At 34.8% G+C, this 15,725-nt stretch overlaps 1 pseudogene; it reads right to left on the bottom strand.

Moving 5' to 3' along the window:
- Positions 1-9,145: 9,145 nt before the first annotated feature.
- LOC102262179 lies at positions 9,146-13,411 on the bottom strand (annotated as a pseudogene).
- Positions 13,412-15,725: the final 2,314 nt, after the last annotated feature.

The following is a 15,725-nucleotide window of genomic DNA, read 5'->3' as shown; positions in this document are numbered from 1 at the left end:
CTTGTTACCTTGTGTTTATTATTGGAATACTGTTTTCCACATATTCAAATTCTGTCCATACCACTTCACTGAAATTAGTTTCAAAAGTACAACTACTTCTTTACCAAAAAGAATAATTTAAAGCTCATCTCAAGTGTCTTATCCCTTTGAATTCCTTTTAGCATGGTGGGTAACCTTTTGTTGCTTTTGTCACTTTCTGTAACACTGACTAGAATGCATATCATCTTCCCTACTAGAAGTATTGCCTATCTAATCTTTGTATCTCCTAACATCTCCCACATTGCCTTGCAAAGAATAGTCTCAGGAAATAAAAGAGAGGTTTCTGAATGTTAATCATTGAAATTATTAGAAAGCTCCATTGTAAATCATATACTTGAAACTAGACTATCTAGGAAAGAATTAGAATTGATTGACAGGAACTCAAGTTTAACACTGGAGGGAAAGCTCCCTAAGGGGTTCTTCCAGGTAACTTTGAGATGTGTAGATATAGTTTTCCTCCCCCTGAGCTGGAAGAAGAATTGGGTTTAGTTCTTTGTCAGTTGTGATGCCACATGTACAATTTAACTCAATCACTTAGTTTTTTGTGATTTTTGCATATTTCATAAGTGCTATACTAGAAAATGTTTAAATTTTTTGTTGACTTGTTGCATTAAGAAGTAAATACAATATAACACTATCGGAAAAGTTTGATGAAGTCAATGTATCCCTATCTATACTAGGTATTTATAAAGTAAAGTTCTACAATGAAATCAGGGTGTTAGATAAAGTTACAAGTTTAATACCAGTAAATGGAGGGAAGCATGAGTACTTTAAAGGATATAAAAATGAAAGTGCCTCTTATTTCAAAGGCATAGTCATCAAGAAATAACTTTTCATCAACAGGAAATTTGATTATACATTTTCAATCAGACTCTGTTCCCAAAGAACTCAGCTCAGTATTATGCAATTCTCTCTTGATTACTGAAATAGTGTTTATCTTGATTAATAGTAGGTGTTTAACAAACAATTTATTTCTTTTGAATAAAATGGGATTCCTGGTTCAATGACCTCCTACATTATTCTTGATAATTACTTATCAACAATGTTTTAATTTTGTTCCATTACTGGCTAATTTCTATTTATTGTTATAATCAAAGTTTAACATGTATTTCCTTAACAAAGTTTTCCCTGGTCATCTTTCTTGAGTTAGTTCTCCCTCATATTTTTTCACAGCAACTCTGAAGTTCTTGAGTATGATAGGCAGTAGAGTCCAAGGTTGAGAGTGACTGTATTTGGTTGAGAGTGACTCTATTTGTCATCACTCCTTTTTAACTCCATGGATCCTGTCTTCCCAAATGTTAATAAAATTTAAGGTAGGTTTTGGGGTCACTTCATAATAAATGAAGTTGTCTTCTTTGAGGGGGATGTGAAAAAGTTCAGTCCAGTCTAACAGTCACTCTCAGGCCAGTTAGTGGAATATTAAAACTAAAACACCAAAGTTAAAAGTCCCTCTTCTCTTGGGGTAGGCTTGCCTCTAGCTGGGAGGCCTACATATAATAGGGGAGGGGACTTGGCCAGCTTCTTCTCTCCTCAGTCCTTTTCTTCTACACGGACAGTTACTGTTTCTGACCCCTCTATGGTCAGATTCTAGGAAGAGTAGATTAGGGGAAAGCAGTTTTATTTATGTGTCTGGTACAGTTGTCATCTCACCTTGAAGCTAGAGGGCCCAGGCTCAATTACAGAGACTCTTTTAAGGGCTACTTTGGGGAGTCTTTTAGAGACCTTCTCTCTACAGACCTTTAGACTGCAGTTCTTTTAACAAGTGAAAGCAATGTCTCTCCTTCACCTGTTGCTTACCACTCCTCTCGAAACCTTGGGTTCCTCTGTTTTGAGATCATGTTACTCTCAGGTTGTTCAGGAGTTCTCTTTTACAGGGACCTTGGTTGGCTCCTTCTATGGGAAAGACATTTAGCCTTCCAAGAAACAAGAAGCTAATAGATACCTGGACAGTAAGAATGTGGGTTTCTCCCAACTCACCCTAGGGTATCGCTGGTTCTGTTTCAGACCATCTAGCTAAGTCCTTTCATCTACTGACATTTCAAAAGTGAGTTAGATTTTCTTCCATGGGTTTCTCAAACTCCAGGGTCATGTGTCAAGCTCTCTTAGTAAAACCTCTCTCACCTGTCTTAGTAAAGGGAGAGGCAAGCCCCCTCCTCACCACAGTGGCTGGGCCTTGGAAAAAGCCCAGAGCCTTCAGTATATCTCTCCAGAGAATGTCTGTCTCCTAATTCTCCAAACTCTGATAAATCCCCAAGGTGCCCCTTGAAGAGAATGATGAGCTAAAAACCACAAATCCAGTTTTAGACAAGATCCTGCACAGGGGTCTAACATCTCAATTTGGAATGTGGAACTTCTGATAAAATTTAACTGAGATAATTAGATGAATTACATTTAAGTCTAGTTAAACATTAAATCTTATGATTTTTGTTTAATATATTCTTCTTCCACTGGGCTACTTAATACTCCTGAGACAAGAAATCTTGTCTGGCTTTGATCATAGTACACAATATGCTTAGCCAGTGCTTTGTATATAATAAAATGCTCAGTAAGTATTAATTGAATGGTGCATGATAAATATAGTTAGATTATGTAATTGACTTTTTGTCCTCTATGATTTTTTAAAATCTTTATTGTTGAAAGTATCAGATAAGTCCTCTTTTTCCCCATTAACCTCTTGCAGCCTGCTCCCATCTTTCCCTTCTCCCCAAGGCCCTCACCACCCCATTGTCTGTGTCCATGGGTTATGCATATATGCATACAAGTTCATTGGTTGATCTCTTCCCATCCACCCTCCCCTGCCTTCCCTCTGAGATGCAACGTCTGTTCATGCTTCTATGACTTTAGGTCTATTATTGATCATCAGTTTATTTGGTTCATTAGATTCCACATACGAGTGAGATCATGGGGTACTTATCTTTCTCTCACTGGCTTATTTCACTCAGCATAATACTCTACAGGTCCATCCATGCTGTTGCAAATAGTAACATTTCTTTTTTTTTTATCCCATTGTGTAAATGTACTATAGTTTTTTTATCCACTCATCTGCTGATGGGCACTTAGGCTGTTTCCAAGTCTTAGCTATTGTAAATTGTGCTGCTATGAACATAGGGGTGCAGATATTCTTTCTGATGAGTGTTTCAAGTTTCTTAGGATATATTCCTAGAAGTGGGATGACTGGGTCAAATGGGAGTTCTATTTTTAATTTTTTAAGGAAACCCCATACTGTTTCCATAGTGGCTGCACCAGTCTGCATTCCCACCTGCAGTGTACTAGTGTTCCCCTTTCTCCACAACCTCTTCAACACTTGTTGGTTGATTTGTTGATGATAGCCATTCTGACCAGTGTGAGGTGACATCTCATTGTTGTTTTGATTTGCATCTCTCAGATGATTAGTGACTTTCAGCATTTTTTCATATGTCTTTTGACTTTCTGTATGTCCACTTTGGGGAGGTGTCTATTTAGGTCCTTTGCCCATTTTTTAATTGGATTGTTTGTCTTCCTTTTGTTAAGTTGTATGAGTTCCTTATATATTTTGGATATTAACCCTTTATTAGATGTATCATTGGCAAATATGTTCTCCCATGTAGTGGGCTTTCTTGTTATTTTGATGATTGTTTCTTTTGCAGTGAAGAAGCTTTTTATTTTGATGTAGTCCTATTTGTTTATTTTCTCCTTAGTTTCCATTGTCCTAGGAGATGTATTAATAAACATATTGCTGCAAGAGATGTCTGAAATTTTGATGCCTATGGTTTTTCTAGGACCTTTATGGCTTTACATATTACATTTAAGTCTTTTATCCATTTTGAGTTTATTCTTATGAGTAGTGTAAGTTGGTGTCTAGTTTTATTTTTTCCATGTACCTGTCCAATTTTCCCAACACAATTTATTGAAGAGACTGTCTCTGCTCCAATGTATGCTTTTGCCTTCTATGTCAAGTATTAATTGAGCATAGTGGCTTGGGTCGATTTCTGGGTTCTCTGTTCTGTTCCATCGATCTATATGTCTGTTCTTGTGTCAGTACCAGGCTCTTTTGAGTACAGTGGCTTTGTAGTATAACATGATATCTGGTATTGTGATTCCTCCCACTTTGTTGTTCTTTCTCAAGAGTGCTGCAGCTATTCAGGGTCTTTTTTGGTTCCATATACATTTTTGGAGTGTTTATTCTAGGTTTGTGAAATATGCCATTGCTATTTTAATAATGATTGCATTGAATCTATAGATTGCTTTGGATAGTATGGACATGTTAATGATGTTGATTCTACTAATCCATGAATATGGTATATTCTTCCACCTGTTTATATCCTCCTCTATGTGTTTTTTCAACGTCCTGTAGTTTTCTGAGTACAAGTCTTTTACCCCCTTGGTTAATTTTATTTCTTAGTATCTTAATTTTTTTTGTTGCAATGGTAAATGGGATTGTTTTCTTAGTTTCTCTTTCTGAGAATTCACTATTGGTGTATAAAAATGCTATGGATTTTGGGGTGTTAATTTTGTATCCTGCTATTTTTCTGAATTCATTTATTAAATCTAGTAGTTTTTTGATGGAGTCTTTAGGGTTTTCTATATACAATATCATGTCATCTGCGAATAATGAGAGTTCTACTTCCTCCTTTCCAGTTTGGATGCCTTCTATTTCTTCTTCTTGTCTGATCCCTATGGCCAGGACTTCCAGAACTTTGTTGAACAAGAGTAGTGAAAGCGGACATCCTTGTCTTGTTCCTGTTCTTAGGGAAAATGGTTTTAGATTTGCCCATTGAGTATTTTGTTGGCTGTATGAGCTAATCTTTTAAGTCTGATTACCCACAATACTCATTTTTCAGATGTAAATACATGCATATACACATCTCTAATATATTTTGAGCTTCAAAGAAATAAGTTATATTCTTGATTTATATTTCCTCAGGAAGAGAGTAATCTAGCTCAAAAAATTAGTATTTCCCTATATACAGGGACTTCATGTTTAAATATAAAGTTAAATAAACAACAATTATGAGAGTGAGGAACACTGTAGCGAATGAAGCTCCTTTTAGTTCACTATGCCAATTATATTGCATGCACTATAAATATCCTTACAATTTTCTTTTCTTTTTAATATCTTATATTAGATGAATTTCTAAGAAGCTTATGCAATTTTTTTACTGTGTTACCTCATGTCATTTCTTACACTAAGAGGAATAAAACTCAGTACATACTTTCCTGGGGTGACAGGAAAAAAGTTGACTTGCTTTGCAGGAGGGGATGCGGAGTACACAGTGGAGAGTGTTACAAAGGAGGACAGCCCTCAGGTGAATGAGGAAATTATGCCAAAGATTTCATCTCTTTGGTGCTCAGAGCTTGCTTCTGCAAGAGTTCTTGTCATGAGAAATTTCAGTCTTCACATTTGTTTCTTGTCCCAGTGTAAGACTAAGAGAGTGCTCAGGTGATGTATTCTTTGGAGAGTCACACTCCTAGTTTAATCAACATAAAACTGAGTAGATAACTAGTGTTGGGGCCCTTCCACTTTTAGTTCTGCCTCTTCCTGTACAATTCAAGGTTCTCAGTCTGCCCCTAGATTTCTGGATTCACATTTAGGGCATTATCTGGCCTTTGGAGTGTGTGAGAGTAATGGCTTCCCAGGTTTGTGCCTCTTTCCTCTGGGCTCCTTCCTACTGAACAGCTATTGAATTGATTTGTGCTACTGAGATAAGGAGTCAGACCTTCCAAGTAAGTTGTTTCTGTTTTAACACCTAGACTTTTAAGACCTTAATCTTAATTTTTTCTTCTTGCTCTTCTCCCTTCTTTCTTTCTCAGCCTAAGGTTTGAGCATCACAGCTGGTGTCAGGAATTGCAATAGGCCCTGGGTATGCACATTGGACCCCTGCCCTCACGAGAGTCACGTGGAACATGGGCTGCCACTCAAAGCACAGAAACACAAATCATTTTCTTTAATATGGAAGAGTAACACATTTCATTTTTCAGTCCATGAATAATGCACTTAGTCATCAATCATGCTCTTGCTAATTTGGCAAGAAAAATAAAATCTATTCAACATGTTTATTTCAACATTCTAATGATGGAATATGTCATTGCTATAGAGATGAAGAAATATTTTGATCAGGAGAATAGTTTGGGGCCCCTCAAATTATAATACTTTGTCTACTCATAGAGCTAGTCTAAATATAATTGTCTTCCAGGGATGAATAGATCAATTTTGTCCTTTTTTTAAAAATTTTTTATCCTGTGGTAATCTCAAGTAACTCATTTATGTTCCAGATTTATTGTAAACATGCCCAACATTTCTCCCCTACCCCTACGTGTACATACTAGTAAACTTAGGTACCTGTACTTAGATGTCCTAACCTGCCCTATCGGAATGACACAACCAAAGGGGGTTCTTTTCTCACATTCCCTCTCTGGTTTATGAGGAACTAGTTCAACTCAGGTGCATATATCCCATTTTTAAAAAATAAATTCCCAGAAGTTCTTTTCTCTTCATAGAAAGTTTTACATTTTTATCTTGGTCAATTTTCCTTTATTTCAAACATCTTCTTTTATCCTTATCTTCTAAAGGAAGTATTAAAGGAAAAATATCTGTAAGTAATATCATTATATAATGATGCATTTCTTCTAAACTAACATATTAATTTGATAATACACTCTTTCCCACATTAGAATTTGGCTTTTGTTCCTGTATGGAAAAAGAATTGCCTTTTTTGTTAATACTGTAAACAGGACTAACTAGTTTTGTTCTCTGTCTCCTGGGATTGAATTAAATCACTAAGAAAAACAAAACATAAAATTATAATACAAAGAGATGAAGATACTTTAAGCTGGGTAAAATAGTAAGTTCACAGTTAATAAAATGATAACAATATTTGTTTATGATAAATTGTATTAACTATTGTCCCACCATATTTCTATGAAGTTCATACCTAAACCTCTTTCCCAGTAAAACTGAAATAGCTTTTTAATACTGTTTTTTAAAACACTAACATTCAATAGTCAACTGTCTACTGTATAAGACTTTCCTTTTAAAAACTAAATTTATTTACCTCTTCTGGGCTACTTTTGGTCATTTCTTTTATTGCTTAGTATTTTCACTATAAAAGGTGAGCTGCGACAGTAAAACATTTTTCAAATCAGCGTATTTTTTAGTTTATAATAGCAACTTAGTAAATGTTTTTACTGCAACTGACTATTGAAATAATGAAAAATGATGAGAAGCAGTATTTTGTCACATAAGTTTACATATTTAAATGCTCAGAGGGGCCAGGCAGGTGGCATTAAAAAAAAACAAACAAAAAAAAAAAAAACCTAATTGTTGTCAGATCTCCCTACTTGTTAACAGAACTTAAAACTTGCTTTTATAAATATTCTCCTGATTTTTAAATCTTAGAAATTAATTTTTTTTAAAAGTACTGTGCTGCCCAAGTGCCCATTAGTAGATGAGTGGATTAAAAAGATGTGATACATTTACACAATGAATACTATGCTGCAGTAAAAAAAGAAAAGAAAAAAAAAGATCTCCTACCCTTTGAGGCAACATGGAGGGACCTGGAGAGGATTATGCTAAGCCAGTGGTCGGCAAACCGCGGCTCATGAGCCACATGCAGCTCTTTGGCTCTTCCACAAAATACCACGTGCGGGCAACAACATACAAACCTGACTTACCCAAACTTTCCAGGAGATGCAAAAGTCATTGTTCACATTAGTGTTTGTCAGTCATTGTCATGATTTAATTTTATGGATATTGTAAGGTAAATTGTAAGGAATTTACTTTTATCAATAAATAATATCATTATTAAGTATGATATCAAGTTTTATTCAATGTACCTATAGTTTAACTAAGACTTAAAACTTTAAGTAAAGTTTATTAAGTTAATTTTAGGGAATGTTGTGGAGTGAAAGAAAATGTAGTGTCGAGGATTGAGAAAGGTATGTTGAGATGGTTTGGACATATAGAGAGGATGAACGAAAGGAGGCTGAGGTCGACCCCTCAGATTGAGGACGTTTTTAGCAAAGGCCAGTTTAGGAGTACCCTAATTAAGTTAATAACAATGTACCTACCTATATAGTTTAAGTTTAAAAAATTTGGCTCTCAAAAGAAGTTTCAATCGTTGTACTGTTGATATTGGCTCTGTTGACTAATGAGTTTGCCGACCACTGTGCTAAGCGAAATAAGCCAGTCAGAGAAAGATAAATATCATATGATCTCATTTATATGTGGAATCTAATGAACAAATAAACTGAAAAACAAAATAGACCCTGAGACATGGAAACATGCAACAGATTGACCATTCTTAGAGGGAAAGGGCTGCGGGGGGCGAACAGGAAGAGATTAACCAAAGAATTTATATGCATATATGCATAACCCATGGAAACAGACAATAGTGCAGTGAAGGCCTAGGGAGGGGGTGCAAGTGAGGAGAAGGGGGTCAATGGGGGTCATCTGTAATACTTTCAACAATAAAGATAAATTTTAAAAAGTACTTTGCTGTTCTGCAATGCATGAGCAAAACACTTCTGTGCAATCCTGGATGATCTTTTGTGAGTTTTCATGCAATAATCAAGAGTGTAGGTTTTGTAGTTAGATGGGTTAAAATCACAAGTATAGTAGACCCTCAATTTTGGAGTGTTCATGCTCCAAGATAGTTGTTATAGTTTTTTTTATTTCTTTTTTTTTTTTTTTGGTCTGACAATTATTTTATTTTTTCTCCTCGTTTTAGTGTTCTTCTGGATTCTGATAAATCCCTGATGCTGACCCATTCTATGAGCTTGGCAACATACTAAGTTGTTTCTTGAATGAATTCAGTTTGATTCTCATTTTTGTTATTTTTTAGTTAAGATTTAGCACAGTTACTCCTTAGCGCCTTTGCCCTGCCACCCAGCTCTTGCCTGCCGCCTGGGTTTCCGATCACCATCAGTGGCAGGCGGCTTCTTCCATCCTTCCCCTTTTGCCTCCCAGCATTGCGCCTACGTATGCAAATTAACCGCCATCTTTGTTGGCAGTTAATTTGCATATCGCCCTGATTAGCCAATGGGAAGCGTAGCAAAGGTACGGTCAATTGCCATGTTTGTCTATTATTAGATAGGATTTGTGCATTTTCTCTGTGCAATTCCACCTGGAAGTTTTTTTCTGCACTTGTCATTATGCTACAGTAGATGCCGTTTTTTTCAAACTTCCTTGAGATCATTTTTTCCTCAGAATTTTTCTCAAGCCACTTGTTATTTTCTTATTTCTCAGGCTATAAATAAAAGGATTAAGTAATGGAACTACTATTGTAAACAAAATAGCAGCTGGTATATTTTTGTCTCCTCCTTTAAGCAAATTTGGTCTAATGTACATGAAAAGAAGAGACCCGTAGAATAACGAAACAGACAGAAAGCGGATGCACAGTAGAAAAGGCTTTACCCCTTCCCTCTTTGGATTTCACTTTGACAATAGTAAAGAGAATGTAGAGGTAAGATATTAAGATACTACCTATGGTGAAGACTTGAATTGAGCCTGCAAAGACAAATAGCACCAGTTAATTGACATAGGGTCAGCACAGGAGAGTCTGTATAAAGGAAGAATATCACAATAAAAGTGGTTGATGTGGTTAGATCCACAGAAAGCTAACCTGAATAGAAGCCCTCTATGAATCATGACCCCTGTGGTCATCTGAATGCAGAGTTTCTTTGATATCATGTTGTGGTACTGCAGTGGGCTGCATATGGCCACATAGCGATCATAGGCCATTGCCACCTAAAGAAAGCAGTCTGCCGTTTCGACAGTGCAAAGAAACTAAAATACATTCATAAAGGGTAACCATTCTGTTCTCAGAAAAGAAGTTCCCTGACATCTTAGGAGTAATGGCACAGGCACAGCAAGAATCCACAAGAGCGGGGTTGCCCAGAAAGATGTACATTGGTGTGTAAAGACTATGCTCTTTTGAAATTAATATCATCAGGCTTAGATTCCTTACCATGGTTATCAGGTAGATGGCAAAAAACACCACAAAGAGAAGGGTTTTAGCTCTGGGTGATCTGTAAATCCTGTGAGGATAAACTCATTGTTCATGGTATGATTTTTCTCCAGCCATTACTGACCTCTCTGTTGAGAAAAAATATTTTGGAGAAATGAGATACTAACTTATAATATGCCCAGTTGAACCACTTATCTCTGTCTAGCCCAGAGGGACAAGGAACATCTTCCATATTGCTTTCACAGGTCACATGGATTTTGGTGCAGAACCAATTCTGGGGAAGTATTAATTTCCTGAAGCTATTACCTTTTTAGCTACTTTAACATTTTTTCCAGCATATTTTCAAGAAAAACATCAGATTAGATGCACAAAGATACATTGGAGGTCTTAGAAGAAATGTTTTTCTATATGGTTTCTACTATATGGTTTAGGTAAAGCTGACTCGTAATTTAAGTATCAGCAATTGGTATAGCATTGCCAAATAATTTCAATGACTGTATATATCCTGATTAACAATGTTGTCTAAAAGACTATTTTCATATACAGCAGCATTATTCACAATAGCCAACTGAAATGTCCATTGATGGATGAATGGTTGAACAAAATATGTTATATACTATTACATGCAAAGGAATATTATTCAGTCATAAAAAGGAATGAAATTTTGATACATGTTAAAAGATAGATGAACTTTGGTGACATTATGCTAAGTGAAATAAACTAGTCACAAAAGGATAAATATTGTATGATTTCACTTACATGAATTTAAGTAATCAAATTCATAGAGACAGAAAGTAGAATGGTGGTTGTCAGGGAGAGAGGGAATGGGGTTTTATTGTTTAACTAGAGGTCCGGTGCACAGATTCGTGCACTGGTGCGATCCCTCAGCCTGGCCTTCAGGTGTCTGGCTGAAACTGGCTCTCTGACATCCCCTGAGGGGCCCTGGATTGTGAGAGGGCACAGGCTAGGCCGAGGGACCCCACTGGTGCATAATAGGGGCTGGGGAGGGACTGTGAGAGGGCTCCAGGGCATGTCCAGCCTGTCTCGCCCAGTCCTGATCACTGGACCCCAGCCACAAGCTAACCTACCAGTCAGAGCATCTGACCCCTGGTGGTCAGTGCACATCATAGCAACTGGTCGAAGAGTCATACGAATGGTTGGACACTTAGCATATTAGGCTTTGATTATATAGGATGAGAACTGAGTTTCAGTTTGGGAAGTTGAAAATTTCTAGAGATGGGTGGTGATGATGGTTGCACAATATAAATTTACTTAATGCCACTGTACTATATACTTAAATGTGGTTAAAATGGTAAATTTTATGTTATGTATATTTTACCACAAGAAAAAAAAATTTAAAGGTTGTTTTCATCTGCATATTCTTAGCAATTTACTATCTTCAGTGCTAGCTAAGTATATATTTAAAAATAAAATGGTTTGGGGCAAAGGAAGGCTATTTACAAGGTATTTATATCAAGGGGGTGAAGTTAGAGAGACGAGGAGTGATGGGGATGGAAGTAGGGAAGAGAGAGAGAAAGGAGGGGAAAAAAATTAAAAGGCTATATAAACAACCTTCCAGGTTACTTATAATACCATTTATGCATGCAACATAAAGTTATTTATGTGTGCATGTGCATAAAGAAATTTTAAGAAATTTAAATGCTATCAAAAGAATTTGGAGAAATCAAAAGGAATAAAAATTGGTAAATTCAATTACATGTCAAAAACATGAATAAAATCAAATTTCAAACATAAAATGGGGGATTATTGCAATAAATATGATAATCTTTCTATAGTTTTATTATATAAAGAGCTTATACAAGTTAGGAAAAATCACTAGAAAAATAGGTAAAGGACAGAAATAGCAAAATATTAAAAATACAATTTTTAACAAATTAAAAATATTTGACTTTATTACTAATTAGGGAGACATCACTTGAAACAGTTATAAGGAATTTTTTATTTTATCAATTATAATAGCAAAGAAATGATAATATACAGTCTTCTCTAAAACACTAAAATGGGAACCTAATTGCATTCCAGCAGAAATATAAGTTGATGCAATCATTGAAAAATAAATTTGGTAATAGATAAAGGAAATTCTTGCATGTTCATAACCTATGACTAGTAACCATGAATCCAGAAGAAAGAAATAATAAGTACCTCAAACAAAGATTTACATATAATAATGTTCATTGTAATTTCATTTATAATAGTGAAAACTTCAAAACACCTAATAGGTAAACATTTGGTCAGTAAATTGTGTAATCATTAAAAATGGTGTTTACTTGGAATATTTAATGTAATGGTAAACAACATAATAAAACACTATATAAAAATAAGAAAATAAAACATTATATAAAACATTAAAAATATAATGTTTTATATATGGAATAACCCTAATTTTCTAAATAAATATTCATATATAAATGTAAAGGAAAGGAAGCCCAGAAACAGCAAAATCTTAATACTAACTTGCTCTGTGCAATGGAAATTATAGATCACTTTTTTCTTTGTATTTTTCTCTATTTCAAATTATCTATAATGAGTATTATTTTTATAATCAGAAAAAAATTTTAAATAGATAAAAATGACATGCTCTTAGGTCTACTATGATTTTTATAACTTGATAAGTCCACAATAACCATTAGGGATCCAACTAATATTTTCTGCACTTTATAATTCTATAGTAAATAACGTCACATTGGATGTATTGAGGATGTGCCATCCCTGTGATAATGGTATTTATTCACAGTTATAAATCATAATAGTTACTGACAATCTTACATATATCTCAAACCATTCAGGAATATATTCACATCTTGCGTGGCAATGCATTCTTAAGGCCACTTACCTCTGTGTAAAACAATAACTCTTTGCTGTCGTTTTACTCTTTTGAATGTTGTATTTATTCATGCTATTCTAAGATGCTATGATGCTCACATTTATTAAACTTTCAGTCTATTTATTAAACCTTGAATTATCTATCTCCTAGACTTTTCCTTAAAGATGGAATTCTAATGTATTGGGGAATGCTATATTTCAGCCTACCTTTGTTGATTTTAGTTAATTCAAGAATCATTTACTTATTCACCTCATACTTATTAAATGCCTGCTCTGTGCTACATACTTTCTCAGAAGACCAATTGATCCTTCTAGACATTTCCCCATTGATAATTTTCTAAATATTCATTGACCGTAAATACTCTGTATTCCAGGAACAGAGGAAAAGCATTTTAGAGAGCTATAGAAAGATTTTTCCCTTTTGGCTTCCTGAAAATATTACTAACTTTTAAATCTCAGACTATTTGGTACTGATCCTTTTAGGAACAATATTTTTAAATGAACATTTGAAATCTATAGAAGTATAATTTGAATAATTTTTTCATAGGATGCCTTACACTTACCAGCTTGAAGTAATATTGCATAGTATTATTCCCTTCAGTTTTCTTAATTGATTATAATTAATCAGACAGTTATGTTTTACATTGATATTTAATTTCTCTAAAAACCAAAAGAGAAACTAGAAAGGTCCCTAAAATTACTTCAGGAGTTTAAAACAATGTTTTGAAATTATATTCCTTCCTCATATAATTTAATACATAGAGAATGTCCAACCCATAAATTGTAAACACCATTTCATTATAGAGGTTAATAACCCATTGAATCTGTTAATTTGTAAATTATGTGACAAACGTTATTCAAAGAGGTTTCCAAAACTTCACTAATGCTTATTTATTTTTAGTAAATTAAATGTACTTGAATTCAGAAGTGATACAAATGAGTTAGAATAATTTGACTAGTGCTTACACAATAGACTTTAGGTTAAAGGAAATAATTTAAGGAACTTAAGAACTTGAAAAATAAGAATTGTAAAAAGAAAAAACTTTAAAGAACTTAAACAAATTTCTCAGAGGTTAATAAAAACTTTATATATGTACTTTCTCACCTGAATTTCTCTGACACAAATTTTATAAAGGCTGGTTGGTTGCCTGAAGTTTTTTTTAATAGATCCAGAAACAAAACCCTACCTTCTTGATAGTTTTGGAGATTATTTCTATCAACAGGTTATTGATGATATTTATGTCATTGGTAGGGAATGGTTCAAATATTTTAAATAATTCTAAGGAGATTTATTTGGCATTGACATCAGACGATAGCCTGAGAGACCTAATCATCTACACATTACAAATGTATTAAACTGGAATAATTCAATGTATCTTTTGAGACCTAAAGAACAAAGCAAATGCCCATTTCTAAGCAATTGTTAAGAGCCGTGTTTTTATTTTAATTTATTTGAGTTAATACCATTTATTCTTCTCAACAACCTGAATATAAAGTCTTAAGTGGGAAGAAAAAATTCCCACTAAATTGGTCAGCAAAGAATTTGTAGAGAAAGTGGGCACTGAGCTAGGTTTGTTGTCTTAGAGGAGAGGTGTGATGTGAGCAGAGGTGGTTAAGTAGCACCTTTCCCACCTCTTTTTATTTTTTAAATCCCCACCCGAGGATATGTTTTCATTTTTATTTTTAGAGAGTAAAGGAGAGAGAGAGAGAGAGAGAGAGAGAGAGAGAGAGAGAGAGAGAGAAATATAAATCAGTTGCCTCCCAAATGCACCCTGACTGGGTATCAAACCTGCAACCTAGGTATGTGCCCTGACCAGAATCGATCCCACAACATTTTGGTGTACAGGGGCAATACTCCAACCCATTGAGGCATCCAGCAAGAGCTCCCACCTCTTTTATATAATTCCTAGAAACTTCCTTTGAAATTATATTTATAATGCCTTTAATAGATACCTTAGATACCTTTACATAGTTCTTGCTTTTTAAAAGACTTCTTTTTTTCTCAAGATACTTTCTTATTTAGGACTTCTCTATAATTTATAGTGTTATGAATTCATATTGCCTAGCAATCTCAACTTTCAATTTGTTTGGTTAATTATCTTGATTTTTCTAACTCTACATCATTTGAGTTCACTTTATCTCATTATGTGGTACACTCACCATGTACCACCCCTAAGTCCAGCCCTTTTCTTCATGGTTCTCTGAATAAGTCACTTTCTTTCTTTGGTGTCTTTTACCCAATCTGTATTACCTTCACCATGCCCCTCTGTTTATCAAATCCTACCCCTTCTTTAATACTCTCACCAAGATCTATCCAACTTCCCTAGAACAAACCCATCTGTCTTCTTCCCACCTCACAAGCTCTTATTATCCATGTAACACCTCTCAAGTATCAATATTTCCCTTGTATGGTCCTCTGGCATTTCATGGATGTCTTATTCTCTTCAATTTGATTACAACCTCATTAAATCAGGTTATGCACATTTCTGAGATGCACTCTGAGGATATAGCAAAGAACAAAGCAGGAAAAAAAATCCCTTCCCTCAGAATTAAATTCTAGACCAATATGATTATTTCAGGTGAGGAACACATTTCTATGATAATGCAGGCTACCACATCTGTGCTATATGGTACCATGGGGATACTATTTCCTATAATGAGAGCTTGTTAAGAATTGTTGGGGAAAAGGGTCTACCAAAGGAACTGTGGAAGAATGATGAATTGTGCTCCTAGCTCACCTCTTATCCATGAAACAATGTGGGGTCAGTGAAAATTTATGGACTCGGAAAAAACAAATCAGGTAGCTCACTTCTTGTTATTCAAAGTTACTTCCAAATTTATAAAGACTTTTATGTTTTCTTAACATTAAAAAACTCCTTATGTTCAGTACTGGAAAAA

The sequence above is a fragment of the Myotis brandtii genome, unplaced genomic scaffold (assembly GCF_000412655.1).
Source record: "Myotis brandtii unplaced genomic scaffold, ASM41265v1 scaffold257, whole genome shotgun sequence".
NCBI classification, from domain to species: Eukaryota; Metazoa; Chordata; class Mammalia; order Chiroptera; family Vespertilionidae; genus Myotis; species Myotis brandtii.
The sequence above is the reverse complement of the archived record's forward strand: the minus strand, read 5'-3'. Positions and strand labels throughout refer to the sequence as shown.